This window comes from Triturus cristatus, chromosome 4_2, assembly GCF_964204655.1.
Source record: "Triturus cristatus chromosome 4_2, aTriCri1.1, whole genome shotgun sequence".
Taxonomy (NCBI): domain Eukaryota; kingdom Metazoa; phylum Chordata; class Amphibia; order Caudata; family Salamandridae; genus Triturus; species Triturus cristatus.
The window spans coordinates 652,243,668-652,265,367 of NC_140586.1; the positions used below are offsets into that span (position 1 = coordinate 652,243,668).

General features: G+C 42.4%; 1 protein-coding gene across 5 annotated transcripts in view; it reads right to left on the minus strand.

Annotated features, from left to right (window-relative positions):
• Positions 1-21,700, minus strand: part of UBE2U (ubiquitin conjugating enzyme E2 U) — a 376,214-nt gene that overhangs the window by 275,692 nt on the left and 78,822 nt on the right. The window contains exon 1 of one of the 5 annotated variants that reach the window (XM_085602385.1): positions 18,866-18,979. The exons of 3 other annotated variants lie outside the window; for them this stretch is intronic. The gene's annotated coding sequence lies outside the window, so the exon portion shown is untranslated. Of the gene's footprint in view, positions 1-18,865; positions 18,980-21,700 lie in introns of those variants that run through there. One more of the 5 variants, XM_085602386.1, reaches the window with a different exon arrangement.

The window sequence follows — 21,700 nt, forward strand, 5'->3', positions numbered from 1 at the left end:
AGATACTATGTATATATAAGGACATTATGTTACGAGGAACTTGTGTATACAGGATACAACTTTGATGAGTTTCTATCTATATCATACCGTTCCAAGATGTCTGCCATATACACGATAGTTGTTTATGTTGTCCCTTGTCGATGTCCATGATTAACTTTATCAGTCACCCTGTTTGTTTGCACAAGTCATTACGTGATCAAGGCTTTGCAAGGAGCTAAAAAACGTGTCGTATTAAATCACCTCTTGAAGAGACTTGCTGTGGAGTTCTATGTTACTGAGAGTGCATCTATCGGCTACGTATTTTGTGACATTTTAGCCGGCATGCTCCGCCGGCATATGCGCCACCTCCCTCGGGTTCCATATGGTCAGAAGGAGCGAGATTTTGGGAATTGAAATTGAGACCGTACTTTTGGACCGGCCGCTGTGGATACTTCGCAGGTCTGGTGTGGACCGCTTTTGAATCAGATGTAAGCCTGTAGCCTGACTTTGTCTGCCCTTTTGGTGGTGAGGGGGTGGATCTCCTTCGTTCAGGGGGGCTCCTGACCTCTGTCCCAAGGGAAGCAGCATTGTGATCGCTAGGCGCCCCTTATTGACATTACGGACACACTGAAGTTTGCATGCATGTTTTCCGGGCTTTGCGAGACTTTCATTGTTTGGGGTGAATCGCATTACGGATGTTGCTCCACCTATTAACACCCCCCCCCCCGGATACATCACCTGCCTGTCAGTATAATTTTCTGCAATTGATGGCAGAGTGAGACTTCACGCATCACGCGACAGGAGGAACCTGTGATTACACAGGGGTAATCTGGACTCCAAGCTCTCTAGAAGAGTTACCTCAGAGGTGTCAGCAACATGGACGAAGATGATGAGAGAAGAGCGGCAGCACATGCAATGTTTGCAAAGAGACAGCCAAGAGTAGCCACAACTGTGGAGACTGTTCCAACACCACTTATAGATGACAAATTACGCAAATTAGAAAAACGGAAAAATCAGAGATTTCCAAATGGGGGGAAGCAACTTCCTTACAAAATTATATCGATCAGGACATGGTTCCCAGGGGTTTGCGCATTTTCACTACGCCAACATATGAAATGCCCAATCCAGAAATGTTACAAGAATGGTCCCAGAACTCTGCTCTAAGTTCCAAAAGAATGCTTGAAATCTTGGTGAAATACGCTTGGATAGACCGTGACAAGATAATCAAACAAATACAGGAAATCATGGAAGACATGAAAAAATCCCCTGAAGTGGAGAAAGCGAATAAAGCGATGAGCGCCATGAAAGACCGCCTTAAAAAGTATGAGGAGGACATCAAGGCGCGAAAAGAAAGAAAACTCAACCGTGACTATGGTGACTATGAGAGTGGAAGGATTCTCACATTTAGTCGCAAATACGATCATTTGTACAAACAAAAAGAAACAATCTTACCTACCAGTACTGACAAAGAAGAAAGCCAGGCAACTACTCCCTCCCTTACAAGCGACACTGAATCTGACATCTCAGTGGAGAATGCCACTGCCACTAATTCCATTTCCCGTCAGGTGAATTTTTTAGAGGAATATCAACACTTACGCCGGAGCCGACGGACTATGCAAGAAACCCCCGCACCTCAGACACGAGGACAGAGGGGAAGGGGTTGGGGCAGTGGACGCGGAAGCGGAGAAACAGAAGCAAACGAATACACCAGCGATGGCAGAAGAGGCAGATCAAGGGGCAACATGGGAAACAGAAGATCACGTCCCAAGAAAAACTACTAATGGATCACGAAATGGTTAATAAGACTATAATTAATCTTTCCAGCAGAGTCATGGGTGATGTTGAGAAACAAACTTTATGTCTAGGTTTGTCGTTTTGTCCTTCTAAGCCATTGGATTTCATTGAGACCAGAATAGATCTTTTCAAATTTACGAGAAAATTAAAACTAAAGAAATGGCACAAGTTGAAAAGACTAGGGGACAATAGAGGGGTGAGAGCTTCCATGTCTAAATGCCAGGATAACATTAACTCTGGAGATATAGATACACTAATCACCATGATACAGTTAGGACAAGAATCAGATATTAACAACAGCAATAATATCATAGAATCTACACAAGCATGTACATCCACAACTGACAGTGAATTGTCCACCACACAACTCATTGTGAGCTTAGAGTTATCCACTGATTCACCTTGCGCTACAGGTTTTAAACCCAAATCAACATTTTCACCCATGATGTCACACAACAGCATAGACACTTTCCATGATAGTGTCAGTAAGGCACTTTGTACCTTCAGACACAAAAATAGATATCAGAATAGGACTACCAACAACCTCTCATACAGACAAATAGAGGTACTTAGATCACTTGCAGAGGATACTAAGATCGTCATCCGCCCAGCTGACAAGGGCGGGAATGTCGTTATACCGGATAGGGACAAATACATTCATGAGGCTTTGAGACAATTGTCAGACGACAAATATTACATGCCGATCTCGTTTGAGATCTATAACAACAGCATCACTACCATTTGGGAGAAACTGACCACGTGGCATGACAAAGGCATTTTAATATGGGAAGAATACTGTTATCTTAAGAACGACCATCCCATTCTTCCTGTGTTGTACCTATTGCCCAAATTACACAAGGATCCCATCAATCCACCAGGGCGTCCGATTGTATCATCTAGGGGGAGTGTCTCCGAAAACATTTCCAAGTACGCAGATCACTTCCTTAGGGATTTTGTTATCAAGTTGCCCAGTTATGTGAGAGACACCAAGGACTTCTTAAACAAATTACAAAAGTTAAGCTGGGAGGAAGGCTTTCTGTTTATCACCTTAGATGTCCAATCTCTATATACCATCATTGATCACAAACAGGGTTTGGCAGCATGTAACCATTTTCTTAAAAATAGGCCCATTCGCTTCAGAGAGCACACCAATATGATACTAGACATGACTGAGTTCTGTCTCAACAATAACATCTTCCTGTTCAATGATGTTCTTTACAGACAAAACATCGGTACTACGATGGGTTCTTGCTTCGCCCCCAGTTTTGCGAATCTGTTTATGGGGTGCTGGGAAGAAGAACTCTTTGCGAACCCTGAAATGGCAGACACCTTGAACATGTAACTGCTTGGATGCGCTATATAGATCTGTTCATCATATGGAAGGGCACTGAGTCTGAAGCTACCCAATTCATTGAACAGCTTAACATCAACACTTACAATATTGTCCTCACTAGTAACATCAGTAGCACGGTGGCTGAATATCTTGATGTCAGGCTTGACATCAAAGATAATTCCATTTGCTCTGTCCGTTTCAGGAAATCCACCGCAGGCAACAGCATTCTTCATGCCCTCAGCAGCCATCCAGACACTCTTAAATGGAGCATTCCTTTTGGAGAACTGTTGAGGGCAAAGAGAAACTGCAATACTGAAGAAGCCTACCAACATGAGAGCGTTCGCATGCTAGATCGTTTTAAGGCCAGAGGTTATCCCAATTGGGTACTACGTAGAGCTAAGGACAGGGTGGATGGCATCAGTAGAGCCTCTACCATTGAGGATAAACCTCCCATCACCAATGAGGTAGCTGTGAATGATACCAGGTTGATCATGACATACAATTCTGATTCTAGTAATATACAAAAAATATTGACTAAGAATTGGGATATCCTTAAATGCGATAATATAATTGGTGCGAATATTCCCATCAGACCGAGCATCACTTACAGGAAAGGGAGGAACATCAGGGATCAACTAGTACAGAATGATGTTACCATCTATCCCAAAAGACAGGAACACGGTCTCCAAGGGTTCTTCCCTTGCGGCCATTGCAAGGCATGTAAAAACAGCACTTTCTGCAAAAGTGCCAAGTGCAACGGGATCAACAAGGAGATCAATCAATTCCTGACCTGTAGTTCCACTTTTGTCATCTATGTGATTGAATGCCCGTGTAAGTTGTGGTACATTGGCAGTACCACTCTTATGGCCAAAGAACGCATTTTAGAACACTACCGGACAATCGTACACAAAGATGAAAAATATCCTGTTGTCCGACATTTCAGGGATAAACATTTCTCGAATCCTGCTCTTCTTACATTCTTCATTTTGGAACAAATTTTCAGCAACCCCAGGGGTGGCAATCGTGTTCTTAAACTCAGACAAAAGGAATCTAAGTACATTGTCAATTTCCAAACCAAGAATCCTGGGGGACTTAACCAGGATGAGGAATTGGCAATTCATCTTAGAGAATAATCACTGATGTTATATACCTTTTACCCCCTTTGATCAGGCTTAATTCTCTATGTCTTTTGCTATGCTGTCTCAGTATTGCATATTCTACTATTATGTTTCCTCTGTTCTCTCTCGCATCCTATTTGTCTTCAGTTGCAATTGTGCATTGAAAGGAGAAAAATATTTATGCACTATATCGTTGCTAATTGGTAATGTGTTCTTACATGTTTTTATATATTTTTTCCTAATTTTTTCTTTATTGTCTTATTTTCCACAGGAGGAAAGGAAGGGGCCCAGTCACCGGCACTCACGTATCACGGGCAACCTACCCTTTTCCCCTCATCATCACTTAAAGTGGGCGTCTGAAGGGTATAGTATGTGACTCCACAGGGACTATTTGCAGATTGACGGTGTTGGTCGTTTCTACCATTGAGTAGTCTGGACACTGGTCCAACATGTACACTTGTAATGCATTTGCACTTTACCCTCAGAATGTGGTCAAGCACAAACACGCTCTATATTCACATACAGATTTTCTTTGATATTGCCTTCCTACAACACAACATACTGTTTATTAGTTTGCACAGATGCACTAGCTCATGTCTGGCAGACAGGGACACCTTTGCTCCTACACGTGGCAACAGCACTATTAGTGCATGCACTAGCTCACGAGCTGACCCGCGCTCATGATGTATTTTCATCATCTTGCCGCTATATATCATTTTGTGTCATTATGTGTCTTTATGTCTACAATATTGTCAGGAGCCCTTTCTTTCTTGCGCAGGAACAGAGATGCCTTTTCCCAACACCACCTCCAAGAACCACCAACGCAGCACTATGAAAGATGCGTTAATGCCTTCTCCGGAGGGGGTAGGGGGATTGGATAAAATAACAAAAGAGAAGAGAAGAGACTGCCACTGGTTGACTGCTTCCTGTTGGGTCTTCTTTCTGTTAAACTGGCTTCTGGTTAGATCATTCAGGAGGCTGAATAAACATTAGACTTATTAGTTCTATTTAATCTCCTTCCTCTTAATAACCTTTAGTCTTATATTATAGCCCCTTCTACATACCAGCTTGTAAACCCAGTGTTGCTTCTCTTCTATTGGACAGCTATTTTTTCTGCTCCGTATCTCTCTTCTAATAGTTCCTAATGTTAACACAAAAGTTAGTGGTCTTTTCTTATACCTCACAACAATCTATTTAACTCCCTAAAACTACGTCATACCTATCTTTTACTCTCAGGAATGTATCAATTTCTAATATTCTTTTTCTTTTTCACAGGAACAGTTCGTAGATAGATGAACTTGGGTAGTACTACAACACTATTCCTTATTTACATCATAACATTTACACGGTGTGACTTTAGACTCAAAACTTAGCTCTGGTGCTTCTCATGGAACTTCGAACTCTTCACTGACTCTCCAGTCAAATGTCTCACAACAATTGGAACAGACGCGCCTCACTGACGCATGACTCTCTGACGAAGGTTCTCCTCCTTCAAACTGATGACGGGTTTTCTGTTGCGGAACTCCAGACTCTTTCTTGAACTGCGCATGAGCTCCAGCCGAACACTACCTCAGGAGCGGTAGGCTCGAGGTGAAACTTAACACGCAGACACGAATTCCGAAACTGCTACGGTTCAAGGTAAGCGTAATTGGAAACTCTTCCTGTCAGGAAACTACGGGAAATGCCCTCACTAAAACTAACTCGGACTCAAGGTTGCTGCTAGGGTGACGGGTTCAGGTGAAGTGCGCCAACGTTCTAAGTTGCGCGCTTCTCATAGAGTTCTGGAACAATGAGAAAGACTAGAACGCTAACTCCTCCAGAGCGTCGGCCATCTTAAGGTTCCATACTTCCCAGGCCTTGCTCCAAGTCAGAGTTCTTAGGATCTTTTTGTTTCTCATTGGTTGATGGGCACTGATAGTGCAGATAGAAGGTTTCTTGTCGGTAATGGTTCTGACAGTACCCCCTCTCAAAGGAGGTCCCTCCAATCTTGGCTTCCGAGGAAATTTTAGATGAAAGGATCGTATCAAACGGGGGGCATGGACATCAGAACATTTCTCCCAAGATCGTTCCTCTGGACCATAGCCTTTCCAGTCCACTAAATAGTAAACTGTTCCTTTAGATCTCTTAGAGTCTAGAATTCTTTTTATCTCAAACTCAACTCCTGATTCTAAGTGCACAGGTTTTGGAGGGAGGTCCATTCTTAAATCTGAGGATATTTTTTTTAGTAAGGAAACATGGAACACAGGATGAATCTTCATTTCAGGTGGTAAGGTCAAACGGTAAGTCACTGGATTGATTACTTTCTCTATGGGGTAAGGACCTACAAATTTTGGTTGGAATTTTCTATCTCCTTTGAGTCTGAGATTTTTAGCGTTTAACCAAACCCTGTCTCCTACTTGCAGTTTAGGACCTTCCCTTCTTTTCCTGTCAGCATATTTCTTGTATGTCTGCTTGGCTTGTATTAAGTTATTAGTGGCAGTCTGATGGACTTGGGCTAAATTTTGTACTATTTCCTGCACAGCTGGGACTGAGATTTCTTTACCAATTACAGAAGCATTTGGATGCCTACCATAATTTAGATAGAAAGGGGAAAAACCCGTAGAAACATTTTTAGCATTATTGTGTGCGAACTCTGCAGCCCACAAATACTCTGGCCAATCCCCTTCTCGAACCCGGATCAAGTGGTATGCCCCTCGCAGGTCTAGTTTCGTGAAAATCTGTGCCTCCTTTACCTGGTCTAACAGCACAGAGATGAGAGGAAGAGGGTACCGATTCTTGATGGTAACTTTGCTAATGGCTCGATAGTCAATACAGGTTCTTAACTCGCCTTCTTTTTTGGGTACAAAGAATAAAGGGGAGGAGACCGGAGACTGAGATGGACGGATAAATCCGTTGGCCAAGTATTTCCCAATGTATTCCTTCAAGTGTTCATTCTCTTTCTCTGTCAAGGCATACACTCGGCTACATGGTAATTGCGCGCCTGGCTCCAGATCTATCCTGCAGTCAAATGGCCGATGTGGCGGTAACTTCTCTGCCTCTATCTCGTTGAACACTTCCTCGAATTCCTTATATTCAGATGGTATTTCACCAGTGTGGATCACACACACAGAAATTTCTTGTTCACTCAAAGAGGTTGCTGGTCCTGATCCCTTAGTTTCCACGAGATGGTCAAAACAGTTGCCCTTACAGAATTCAGAATTCATGCTCACAGTTCTCGCTCCCCAATCGATGCTTGGATTGTGTTCCGTTAACCACGGCAGGCCCAATATAATCTGGAACTGAGGAGCATCGATCAAATTGAACTGGATGAGTTCGCGATGTTCCTCTTGAAAGGTCAACTCTACTTGTTCCGTGTGACTAGTGATCGGTCCGGAGGAAAGATTAGTTCCATCTACGGCTCTTACTGGTTCACTTCTTGACTTCAAGATGGGTCTTAGTCCGACGCTGGCTGCATATTTGATATCGCAGAAGTTTCCTGTTGCCCCTGAATCAATCATAACTGACACCTCAGTTAAAATGACATTCCTGAACTTTATTTTCATTGAAATTACAAGGTGGGGAGATGAAGACTGTAAAGTGTTCGCGATATGATGTTCTTCTGGAGTTGCCTTATCCTCAGCACCTACCAACCCAACTCCTCCTATTGGTGGTGCGTGGAGTTTTCCTTCTCCTTTGAGAACATTTTTGGCTTTTTGGGACAAATTCTGACGAAGTGTCCACTTCCTCCACAATACAGGCACAAATTATTCTGTCGTCTTCTTTCCTTCTCCTCCTTGGTCAGAGGACCCCGAACCACTCCAATCTGCATAGGCTCGGTTCCAGATTGACTGTCTGGTACTTTCGTTGAGTCATTCTTAGTTCTGTCGAATCTCGGTATACTAAATTTGAAATCCTTTCGCTTTTCACCCCTCCTCTCACTTTGACGAAAATCGATTTCCAAAACCAAATCGATTAAGGCTGAAACGTCGGTAGGTCGATTTGGAATTTGGGCCAAAACATCCTTCAATTCGTCTTTTAATCCACGATAGAAGACTGCTGCTCTTTTACATTCCGGCCAGTCCGTTTCTACCACCAACTTATTGTATTGAGCTAGATATGCTACAAGATCCTTGTTCCCCTGCTTTAATTCTAAAAGTTCATTGTCTGTGGCTTGAGAAATCTTTCGGCGATCAAATATCCTCAAAAATTCTTTTTTGAAATCTTCGAAGTGATAAAGAAGAGCATCGTCTCTGGTGACTAAGGGCATGGACCAACTAGCGGCATCTCCGCTAAGGTATGACAAAATAAAGGCCACACGGGACTGTGCGTCTGGAAAAATCGAAGGACGACACATGAAGTGCAGGGAGCATTGCGTCAAAAAGATTTGAGCCTTCTGAGGATCACCACTAAATCTTTCTGGGGGGGCTAGAGGAATAACAGGAGAAAGAGAATGGACTACATGTGTGGCTACACTAGAAGTGGAGTGTTCACCTTCTGTGTCTGGGAATTTCAAACTGGATGTCGGATTAAAACTGGAAATCTTAGCTGCCAGCTCGACTGTTTCCCTCCTTGTGTCCATTACCTCCTGTCTCAAACCCCTGTTTTCATCCCTAACTGCGGCTAATTCTTTTTGTATTATGTGCAAGACCTCTCCTAATTTTTGCAACTCCAAACCTTCAGCCATTCTGTTCGGGCGCAATCAATACGTGGGCACTTCACTCTGTCAGGAGCCCTTTCTTTCTTGCGCAGGAACAGAGATGCCTTTTCCCAACACCACCTCCAAGAACCACCAACGCAGCACTATGAAAGATGCGTTAATGCCTTCTCCGGAGGGGGTAGGGGGATTGGATAAAATAACAAAAGAGAAGAGAAGAGACTGCCACTGGTTGACTGCTTCCTGTTGGGTCTTCTTTCTGTTAAACTGGCTTCTGGTTAGATCATTCAGGAGGCTGAATAAACATTAGACTTATTAGTTCTATTTAATCTCCTTCCTCTTAATAACCTTTAGTCTTATATTATAGCCCCTTCTACATACCAGCTTGTAAACCCAGTGTTGCTTCTCTTCTATTGGACAGCTATTTTTTCTGCTCCGTATCTCTCTTCTAATAGTTCCTAATGTTAACACAAAAGTTAGTGGTCTTTTCTTATACCTCACAACAATCTATTTAACTCCCTAAAACTACGTCATACCTATCTTTTACTCTCAGGAATGTATCAATTTCTAATATTCTTTTTCTTTTTCACAGGAACAGTTCGTAGATAGATGAACTTGGGTAGTACTACAACACTATTCCTTATTTACATCATAACATTTACACGGTGTGACTTTAGACTCAAAACTTAGCTCTGGTGCTTCTCATGGAACTTCGAACTCTTCACTGACTCTCCAGTCAAATGTCTCACAACAATTGGAACAGACGCGCCTCACTGACGCATGACTCTCTGACGAAGGTTCTCCTCCTTCAAACTGATGACGGGTTTTCTGTTGCGGAACTCCAGACTCTTTCTTGAACTGCGCATGAGCTCCAGCCGAACACTACCTCAGGAGCGGTAGGCTCGAGGTGAAACTTAACACGCAGACACGAATTCCGAAACTGCTACGGTTCAAGGTAAGCGTAATTGGAAACTCTTCCTGTCAGGAAACTACGGGAAATGCCCTCACTAAAACTAACTCGGACTCAAGGTTGCTGCTAGGGTGACGGGTTCAGGTGAAGTGCGCCAACGTTCTAAGTTGCGCGCTTCTCATAGAGTTCTGGAACAATGAGAAAGACTAGAACGCTAACTCCTCCAGAGCGTCGGCCATCTTAAGGTTCCATACTTCCCAGGCCTTGCTCCAAGTCAGAGTTCTTAGGATCTTTTTGTTTCTCATTGGTTGATGGGCACTGATAGTGCAGATAGAAGGTTTCTTGTCGGTAATGGTTCTGACAAATATTCAATAGTTGTTGTGGTTTTGGCCGTTAAATATTTATTTTTCGTGTGTTGTGACACCACGCCAATGGTCTTAAGGATTGTCCTTATCACCCCAGTCTTATGACACATTTGGTATAGATACTATGTATATATAAGGACATTATGTTCCGAGGAACTTGTGTATACAGGATACAACTTTGATGAGTTTCTATCTATATCATACCGTTCCAAGATGTCTGCCATATACATGATAGTTGTTTATGTTGTCCCTTGTCGATGTCCATGATTAACTTTATCAGTCACCCTGTTTGTTTGCACAAGTCATTACGTGATCAAGGCTTTGCAAGGAGCTGAAACGCGTCGTATTAAAACACCTCTTGAAGAGACTGGCTGTGGAGTTCTATGTTACTGAGAGCGCATCTATCGGCTACGTATTTTGTGACATTTTAGACGGCATGCTCCGCCGGCATATGCGCCACCTCTCTCGGGTCCCATATGGTCAGAAGGAGTGAGATTTTGGGAATATATATTATATATATATACATATATATATATATATATATATTATCTACTGGCGGTCGCCAGTAGATAGTTATGACCCATTTTCCATAGGAAATCTGGAACATTCTATTGGGAATTTCTTTGGCGCCGACTGACGAATCTTCGCGAAATTCTCCAAAGTTTTGGCCAGCTCCGCTCCTACCCTGAAAGTTTCGTTGTGATTCGTCAAGCGGGGGCCGAGAAAAAAGGGGGGTCCCAAAACGCGTTATCCCCATGCAATTTCCCATAGGATCTGTTGTTGCAGCTACAGCCCGAACCGCTGAACGGAATGACACCAAATTTGGCAAAGAGGTAGTCCTCAGTTCGGACTCGTGCCTTTTGCATATTTGGTGTGAATCTGTTCAGTAGTTCCTGAGAAAATTAGGGTAAAAAAGTTAGTGATATCTATGGCCGCGGAGGATCCGCGGACCCTCCCCGCACCGTACGCGAACCCTCCCCGAACCGAGCGCGCACCCTCCCGATCGCGCGCTGAATGCTAATTGGCTGTCGAGCGTCTCTCTCCATTCGAAACCAGGAACTGTTGGCGGCCATTTTCTGCCTCGGTAGAAGCGAGGCTGAGGAAGCAAGGGGAATAAGTGCGTAAAACATATAAAGGGGGCAGAGTGGGAATACTCTGACCCTCTAGAGGTGCTTAGGGGGTCCCAGAAGGAACCCCTGGGGCCCCCCTTTTTAAAAAAAAAAGAAGCGGCGAAATGCGCGCCCGGTGCGCGCATCCTATCGCGTTGGATGCACGGATTCTGTCGCGGTGGGTGCGCGGATCCACAGCAACGTTTTTTGAAAAACGACAAGAAATCATTGGTTGTATAACAACTTTCTACACTGAAAGGTAGGGTGTTTATTTTTGTTTTTTAAAGGTATGATTGTTATTGGTTAACAAAAACAGATTGTAAGGAACATTATATATGATAAGCTGATATGTTGAAAAGTCAAGCACACTTCCTGTCTTGTGTAAGAACATTGTGTGCTGAACTTGTGACCTGTGAGCTCAGTGCAGTGTTCCATGACCTGTTTCTATGGTAACAGGCAGAAGGCAGATTGGGGGAAGGGTTGAAATGTATTTCAGTTGGAAAGGGTTGAAATGTTTAACCAATAAACTTTTGCTTTTGCTTTTGAGTTTATGTGTGAAGGATTGTGATTTGATGTTTACATGTATATGTGTGGAAAATGAAAGGGAAACTTTTCCATTCTTTGCTTTTGCTGAGAGGTGCACAGTGCAGAGATTATGTAAAAGAAAATATGGTGAGTGATTGATATACTCCTTAATCTACAAAAGAACTTGAAAGATGAGTTATTTAATTGTGAGGGGATGTATGTGGACTATTTTGATTTTAATCAGACTAATGTATTTTTCCTGCTAAAGTTTAGGGAGTACTTTTTTTCTCTACAATGTGTGTGCATGTAGAAACCATTCTGTGATTGGCATTTGTGTTTTTCCATGTGTTTGTTGAGAGATAACTGTGCAGTTTTTATATTTTGGTAGAATTAGAAACCAGTCATTGTTTATGAATTTGTGAAATGAGTTATGTTATGTTTCTATACTAAAATGTAGTACTACTTCTAGATGAAGAAATGTGTTTTCATATAGTGCAAGGGATAGTGTTGTTTGTCTAGAATCACACAGTGAGTCTGTGTGCATTTGGGAACAACTGTGAGAGAAGCATTTGGTAATATTGTGTATTTGCTGACAGATAAGTGTTTTAAAACCAGTCGGGTTGTCAAGTTTTAGTAGCATTAGAAGCCAGTCTTTGCTTATGTGTTGATTAAATGAGTCAGGCATTGACACTAAAGAGCAGTCGTGAAATATGTAGATTGTGTGCAGTTCCCTTATCACTTCCAGTGTAGTGAATGAGTTTTGGTAAACTTCTAGGAATACTGGTGCTTGTCTAGAATCACACTGAGTCTTTGTGCATTTGGGAACCACTGTGAGAGAAGCGTTTGGTAACATCGTGTATTTGCTGATAGAAAACTGTTTTAAAACCTGTCATGTTGTCAAGTTTTAGTAGCATTAGAAGCCAGTCTTTGCTTATGTGTTGATTAAATGAGTCAGGCATTGACACTAAAGAGCAGTCGTGAAATATGTAGATTGTGTGCAGTTCCCTTATCACTTCCAGTGTTGTGAATGAGTTTTGGTAAACTCCTAGGAATAATGGTGCTTGTCTAGAATCACACTGTGAGTCTTTGTGCATTTGGGAACCACTGTGAGAGAAGCGTTTGGTAACATCGTGTATTTGCTGAGAGAAAACTGTTTTAAAACCTGTCATGTTGTCAAGTTTTCGTAGCATTAGAAGCCAGTCATTGCTTATGCGTTGATTAAATGAGTCAGGCATTGACACTAAAGTGCAGTCGTGAAATATGTAGATTGTGTGCAGTTCCCTTACCACTTCCACTGTAGTGAATGAGTTTTGGTAAGCTGCTAGGGATAGTGTTGTTTGTCTAGAATCACACTGCGAGTCTGTGTGTATTTGGGAACCACTGTGAGAGAAGTGTCTGGTAACATCGTGTATTTGCTGACAGATAAGTGTTGTAAAACATGTCATGTTGTCAAGTTTTAGTAGCATTAGAAGACAGTTATGGCTTATGCTTTCATTATATGAGTCAGGCATTAACAGTAAATTGCAGTTGTGAAATATGTAGATTGTGTGCAGTTCCCTTACCACTTGCACTGTAGTGAATGAGTTTTGGTAAGCTGATAGGGATAGTTGTGCTTGTCTAGAATCATACTGTGAGTTAGTGTGTATTTGGGGTCACTGTGAGAGAATCATTTGGTAACATCATGTATTTGCTGACAGATAACTGTTTTAAAATCTGTCATGTTGAGAAGTTTTAGTAGCATTAGAATCCAGTCTTTGCTTATATGTTGATTAAATGAGTCATGCTTTGACACTGACGTGCTGTACTTAAATATGTAGATTGTGTGCAGTACCATTAACTCTTCCAGACTAGTGAATGAGTTTTGGTAAACTCCTAGGATAGTGTTGCTTGTCTAAAATCACACTGTGAGTCTGTGTGCATTTGGGTAAGGATTGTGAGAGAAGCATTTGGTAATATTGTGTATTTGCTGACAGATAAGTGTTTTAAAACAGTCAGGTTGTCAAGTTTTAGTAGCATTAGAAGCCAGTCTTTGCTTATGTGTTGATTAAATGAGTCAGGCATTGACACAAAAGTGCAGTCATGAAATATGAAGATTGTGTGCAGTTCGCTTACCATTTCCACAGTAGTGAATGATTTTTGTTAAACTCCTAGGTATAGTGGTTGTTGTCTCGAATAACACTGTGAGTCTGTGTGCATTTGAGAACCACTGTGAGAGAAGCATTTGGTAACATCGTGTATTTGCTGACAGATAACTAATTTAAAACCTCTCATTTTGTCAAGTTTTAGTAGCATTAGAAGCTAGTCTTTGCTTATGCATTGATAAAATGAGTCAGGATTTGACACTAAGGTGAAGTACCATGTACTATTCTGTTCACTGTGGCAGAACTGAAAATTTAAAAGTTTTACCTAAGCACTGTCCTAGAAGTAGTCTGATTATTTAGTCAGTTTCTAAGTACCAAATAGATTGCTTCAAATAAAAGTGTTCTGACATACTATACACTTGTCTTTTACACCATCAATTCCCTAGTCAGTATCCATACACTTCCAGGAAACATCCTGTCACTTCCTTTGCAGTCCTCTAGAGACCCATTCAACACCATGTACTAATCCATTGACTGTGCCAAAACTCACACACTTATAAATTCACCTAGACACTCTCTTTCCAGTACTCTAATGATTCAGTCACTGCCTAAGTATTCATGCACTGAGCCATTTCTTAGCACATGGACTACGTCAAACCCATATCCACTATGCATGCAGTCCTCTAACCACCTACACACTTGTCTTTCACACCTTCAATTCCCCAGTCAGTATCCGTTCACTTGCAGCAAACACCCTGTCACTGCCGTTGCACTCCTCTAGTGACCCTTTCAGCATCATGTACTAATCCATTCACAGTGCCAAATCCTAATAAATTCACCCAGGCACTCTCCTTGCAGTACTCTAATCATTCAGTCAGTACCCAAGTACTCATCCAGTGACCCAGGCCTTAGTATATGGACTGCTTCAAACCCTTATCCTCTATGTATGCAGTCCTCTAACCACCTACACAATTGTCTTTCACACCTTCAATTCCCTAGTCAGTATCCATACACTTCCAGGAAATACCCTTTGACTCTCTTTGCAGTCCTCTAGTGACCCATTCAGCACCATGTACTAATCCATTCACTGTGCTAAAACCCAAACACTTATAAATTCACCAAGATACTATCTTTGCAGTACTCTAATCATTCAGTCAGTGCCTAAGTATTCATACACTGAGCAAGGCCTTAGCACATGGACTGCTTCAAACCCCTATGCACTATGCATGCAGTCTTCTAACCACCTAGACACTTGTCTTTCACACTTTCAATTTCCTAGTCAGTATCCATACAGTCCAGCACTTGTCACTGCCTTTGCACTCCTCTAGTGACCCATTCAGTACCAAGTACTAATCTATTCTCTGTGCGAAAAGCCTAGCACTTATAAATTCACCTAGGCACTCTCCTTGCTGTACGATAATCATTCAGTCAGTACCCAAGTAGTCATGCAGTGAGCCAGGCCTTGGCACATGGACTGCTTTAAATGCCTATGCAGTATGGATGCAGTCCTCTAATCACCTACACAGTTGTGTTTCACACCTTCTATTCCCTAGTTAGTATTCATACTCTTCTAGCAAACACCCTGTGAGTCACCAAGTGTGTCTCCTTATACTACTGTAATCATTTAGTCAGTTAGCATGTAGTGTTTTAGTGAGGGAGGCTTTAGGGCATGAACTGCTTCAAAGTAGTATGCACTATGCATGTAGTGTTTTAATGATTGTCACACTTGTGGTTCAGGGCTATAGTTTCATAGTCAGTTTTTATATAAAATGTGTTTGTACAGTAATGGAATAGTATAAATTTGAAAGCTATTACTATACATTTATTTGTGATTCTTTTTTACAGATACAGAACAGGAGTGTTTCTCATCTGTTTGCACTCTTCTCGTACAAGATTGTTTGGATGAAGGGTCCTTAGGTGTTTCATCATACTTGCTGTGCCGCACGAGTATGTTTTGTTAGGATCTCCTCGTAACAGAACTCTTTGTCAAATCTTGCGAGTGACGAAGGTGGCATTGGTCTTTGTTTGCTCCTTGGAAAAAGTAAAACATTTCCTCACCACTGAAGAAAAACGTTGTTTGTGTGGTGCCTTCTGCAAAACATTTTCTTCAGATTCGGTAAATATTTTAAAGCGGCAACATTTACAGTTAAACTTATAAAATGTTGTTAGCTGCATGCATTTTATATATCTGTGATTTGTTTCTTGTGGTATTTTGTTGAGAATACCATGTTGTTTTTTTAACAATCTTTCTTATTTTCCAGGTCTGTCGTCGACATCCATTGTCCCCACAGTAGTGTTCCGCCTTGTTGTTTTTTTTATTGTTGTCACATTTTGTTTATTAGTTTATTGTTCATATATATGTTAATAAAAAAATAAAGTTTGAAAATAGTTTTTCGTTTATATATTTATTATTATAAAAAATAAAGTTTGAAAAAAAAAATTTATAAAGTTTTTGGTTGTTCTCTTAACTGCTGTGTGACTCTTTCTTGTTCTTATTACTGTTATTTGATGGAGTCCACCATGGTGTTAAATTTTGGGGGACTTATTGCTGGAATACTGGTGATATCTGCAGTTTGCACTAACTTCTGAATAGTGTGTTAGATTTATCTCAACTTTACTTCCGTTAAAGTGCTGATAATGAAATGGAGAGTAGCCGTTCCCGTGCAAAAAGACACGAGGTGCACCTTTCCGATTTATTCTAAATACTAAAATCCTGTATTGAATTGCACTGAGGTATTGGCTGTAGTTACAGTGTACATACAAAATCTATTAAGAAATCTCATTGTATTTAAAATGATTGGGAATAGTGCGTCAGGTGCTGGATCTTGATGAGATACACTGCTCAGTTCGTATATTGTTCTGCACACGAAAAAAATCCCATCACAACTTTCACACCAATTGCAATGCGAAACAAATTCCGGCGATAAGACACGTTAGCACCAGGGATTTTACACCTGCTTTCTGCTGGTGTTAAGCAGGACAACTACCTGCACCATGAAAGGGAACACAGTCAAGAGCCACACCAGAACACCCACAGGTACCATAGAGTCAATGAGCATGATACAGGGATACCCATGAGGGACAGAAGACTCATCTCAACAACTCCAGGACCGCCAATGCCCCCCAAACCCACATCTTAGTAAGGGTGTCCCCGTGGTCATTGTCTTAGCATGATAGGCACGAGCCCTGCAACATCACAGTGTGCTGTCACCTCAGCGTTGGCAGTGAGCCTGGATGTGTAGCTACGCACGCATCCTCCTGCATGCACAACTGGCGTGTGCTGGTCTGGGGTTCACAGGTCAGTGCAGGGGTGTGCCTATGCGGCAAGGGGAACAGGGTGTCTCGGACATGTCTCTGTACAGGAAGTTCGGTAAGTGTGTCTTTGTGTTCTGGTGTGGCCTGCTACAAGAGCCGCAGCAGTTGATGTTGTAAACTGGCATGCACCACCTCCAAACGGCACTGTGATGTTGTAGTTGGAATGTAGCAGGACATGCGCAAATAGGCATTACAATGTTGTGCTGTACGAGTGCACGAGATACAACAGCGCACCGTACAAAAGTGTGGGGGCTCGTGGGAGGGTGGAGGTGCAGCCGCTTGGCAACATAACACACAGTGAACTCGACCATGTGCCACATGCTGGGCATCTCATCCATGATGACCACGGTCGCAGACATCCCATAACACCAACGACTGGCCTCTGTACACATCCTGTATGAATGCAGCGTGGTTTTCACTTCTATGCTCGTTCAGTGGTGTGATGTTGGCGGGTTGTGTGACTTGTGCTGCTTGTTGGTGTGTTTCATTTTGGCCATTGTTAGTCTATATGTGTGTTGTACTTAATTGTTCATGTGTGCCATTCTGCCCATCTCCCCCCCTCCCCCCACTCCCTGCTTCTTCCTCTTCCTACTGCTGTTGTGTCTATAATTTTGTTGCTGCACACATAAATACATGTAAAGAATAAATTAGAATAGTTCCTTGATTCTTTTAAGCTTCAAAACTTCTCTATTGGTTTCTTTTTAATTTTCCAAATGAACTGTTTTTTTAATATTCAACAACACATAGAAGTCAGAAGTGCAACATATTCTATCAACACACTTTCTAGAACATTCTACAACACGTGCAGGTTAAAAGTTCATCAATTTTTTAAAACTTAACGATATTTTTTTGTGACATTTTCTTGAATATTTAACGACACGTGCAGGTTAAAAGTTGACGATTGTTTAAAGTTCGAACAGTGCCTTTCAAATGCAAGTAGCAGGTGTGGTTGATCTGAGCAAATGTTATCCTTTGATATGTACTCCACGTTGAAACTGCTTTTTCTTAACCAATCACAAAGATGCTTTTCCACAAAACTAATGTGCACCCTACTTTTAAAAAAGAATGCTTTTCATGAAATCTTCAGAGATAAGTTATAGATAGGAATTAGCATTTAAAAAACCTTTGAAATTCACTGAAAAAACCATAGGTTTCAGGGGCGTTATAGTTAGGAATTGGCATTTAAAAAACCTTAGAAATTCACTGAAAGAAACAAAGGTTTCAGGGGCGTTATAGTTAGCTGGACATTTCCCTCGTACAAAACCCTAGAAATTCCCCTGTTATAGTTAGTTCAGCTAACTATAACTCGCGCCCCTGCAATGCACTGCGGATTATTTATTTGTTTTTAAAGTTAATAATACACTTAAATTCCAATTCAATTATGATGTTGGATTTGAAGGATTTAAGGAAAAATTACTCTTTCCCTGTCTGAAGTTCCTCAAGACTAAATATGCATTTGCTCTCCCACTTTTTCCAGCCAGTAATTAGCATTTGAACATGTGTGAAAAGGTGTGAAGTGCTTCTTAGGAGCAAACAATAGGCTGACCTGAATGGTCAGCGATGACTCCTTTGAACCCGTCAGGAAATGCAGGATAGGGCTGCGAGCATACCTTTAGACATTACATTACAATCTGATTGATTGTCCCAAACTAGATTTTAGATTTAGATGTAGGAGGGCCCTATAATGGCCATAGTACACTCACCATACACCCCTCGCCCAGTCCATTGGTTAAGGCCAGCACAGGAGTCATTCCCACCCACGAGCTCGTGCCAGGCATAAATGCAGCATCTCCAGGCACCAGTTTCAGAACACTCCTGGACCTGTGGAAGATCATTAGATGAATGAACCTGCTTTCTTTAAACTCTGAAGAAATTGACCTGCTCTCTCACTCTCTTGTATTCAGGACAAAGAAGTGCAGTCCAAGGGTCATATGTTTGACCTCCTGTTAAGGATGAGTGAATGCGGGAAGATGGCAGCTCACCAATGAGCTGCCCATGCTGGCTCATCCCAACTCGGTTGGGATACTGCCTGCCTGCAGTCATGGTGCATTACTAGGACAACTCATGTGCTCACGTTAAGAACAAGAGGGCATCCTTAATTAATTCAGGGTGGCCAGACCTGTGTGTTAGTGCTCCCTGCAATAATCTTACAGAAGGCCGGTAAACTTTGGAGGCAGCTCAATTACCTGTTTGGTGGCATCATGGTGGTGACACGCAGCCCAATCAGCAGTCAGGCTCTTGGAATAATGAGCCCATGACGGGCCGCAGCAAGCCTGCGACAAGGGCAGCAGGTGGTATATGGTGCAGCATTTAGTAGCATTGAAAAAATGGCCCCACTATTGGGGGAATTGCTTGTTCGGGTTCCCATTCTCTAAGCGAGTAAAATGAGCGAAGCAGCCTCAAATCTGACAACACCTGCTGTGAGGGATTTGGAAATGGATGGCAGCTCCGAGGTCAGTGTTGTGGAGGGGGGCACTCTTGGATGTTCTGTGCAGCACAGTATGATCTGCCTTGCTAATAGCAAATGCTTCTGTTGCTGCTCCTCCCGAGAGGACTGTTGTTGGGCGGGGAAGAGTTAGCACCGGTCTCCCTGCAGTCCAGGAAGCAAGGGCAATGAGTGCACCATCAGAGTCCATCAAGTCCCTTGAGACCTCAACTGCCCGCTGAGAGTGGAGAAACCAGAGCTATCAGAGATACGCAGTCTGCATTGGGCCTCTTAGTAAGTCGGCACTCAGATTCTTCTACTGTTATCTGCACCCCTAACTTCTTCCCTGATTGTGCTATTCCTCTCACATATGTGTGTGCATGGAGGCTGATTGATATTATTGAGGACAGTGTAATTAAAAACTTAGCAATGGTGTTGTCACTAAGTAAAGGGAGGAAAGGAAGCAAGGATGGTCAAGATCACCCAGAATGGATGGAGAATATGGCCCAGACTATCAACATGTGTGCTTTGGAGGGCAGAGGGGAGTGCTTGATTGACCAAGCAGTACCTTCTCTTTGGGAGTGCACTCAGCCGACACTTCAGGTCCTTAAGGAGCTATTATCCCTGCTGGCTCTAAATGACAATTGTGTAACCCCGACAGTAGTAGGAGCTATCGAGACTGGCCTATACGACACTGAGAGCTCTGCTGGGACTTCTAATCCAGAGAGGCACATTGCACTAAGCAATATCCTGATTGTGTAGGAGATAGAACATCCAACTATTGGCCTAAATGTGGAACAGTTAGGGTTGATCAGTCCGGAACTGGTGGTCATGTGTCAGACCACACTGGTCTCAATTCAATCAGACTCTCCAGGACACTCTTGACATGCTGAGTACAACTCTGATCACAACATTTAAGGCAGTGCAAGATAGGTGGTAAGGGGGAACAGGATATAAGGAAAAGCGGGGTCTAAACTCTTGGTGCCTAAAAATCGTAAAATCATTATGTAGAACTGACACGGGTGTCAGCACTGGAAATAGGATTCACAACTTTCTGTTTCCCCTAAGTGTGAATGAGAGTGCCACAATGGATAAGGGCTCAGGTTACCAAACTTCAGTATCGGCTTTACTTGTTGGGGGAGAAGGGAGGGGAGCATAGTGACAGTTCAGTGGTCATCGAGAACAGGACAACTATGGAGCATTTGATTTCTTCTGTGAAGTCTATTCCTTCAACTTCCACCTCTCCCCCCCAACACATCTCAGGCGGCCAAGGAACCATTGCTTAAAGATATTTTTCAACTAATACAAGAGCACACGCTCCAGTTAAAGAATCAGTATATGGAGATTAGAAGTGACAATCTTAAAATGCAACAGGCAGTTAACTAAATTTCCCAGAACAATGGTGAAATTGCAGACCAAATCAAATAGCTGAGGCAGAGGACTGCATAGACTGAGGATACAGTGACTCATGTATTGCAGCAGGTAGATACACAAGAAATTGAGCTGCGGACCATGCAAGAAAAAACAAAAACGAGGATTCGGAAAATAGACGGAGCCGCAATAATTTACAGGTTCTGGGGGTTTAGGAGAACTGTGAAAGAGGAGATATAGGAGTTTTGACATCAAATTATTTTAGAAAGCCTTTCCTGAGCTTTCAGATTGGGATTGGAACTCACAGATCTAGTGGGCTCATCGGCTTCCAGTCCGTCAGAGTAACTTCTCTAGTGTGGCAGCCAAATATCCGTAACCAATTCTGATCTATATCAGCAATTTAATTCTTCAGCAGGCAATCCACTCTAGAGGAAAGTCCTCATCTCCAGTTACTGTAGATGTGGTCGAGCTTTTTGTGCGGTTTGATTTTTGCCACATCACTGTCGAAAGTCGATGGTAGTTCAGGAAATTAAGTCCAACATTGAGTGATCTGCGGCTGTAGGTCTTTCTTCAAGAACCAGCTCGTCTTAAGGCGATCTAATATGGCAAGACATATGTCTGTAAAGGGGAGGCTAAAGTGATGGAGTTGCTAGTGCGGTGGTCAAGCAAATCCAAAACAGATGGAGAAACCTGTCCCCCCAATAGCTAGGAACAAGTGATTGCTGTTCACGATGAGACTCTT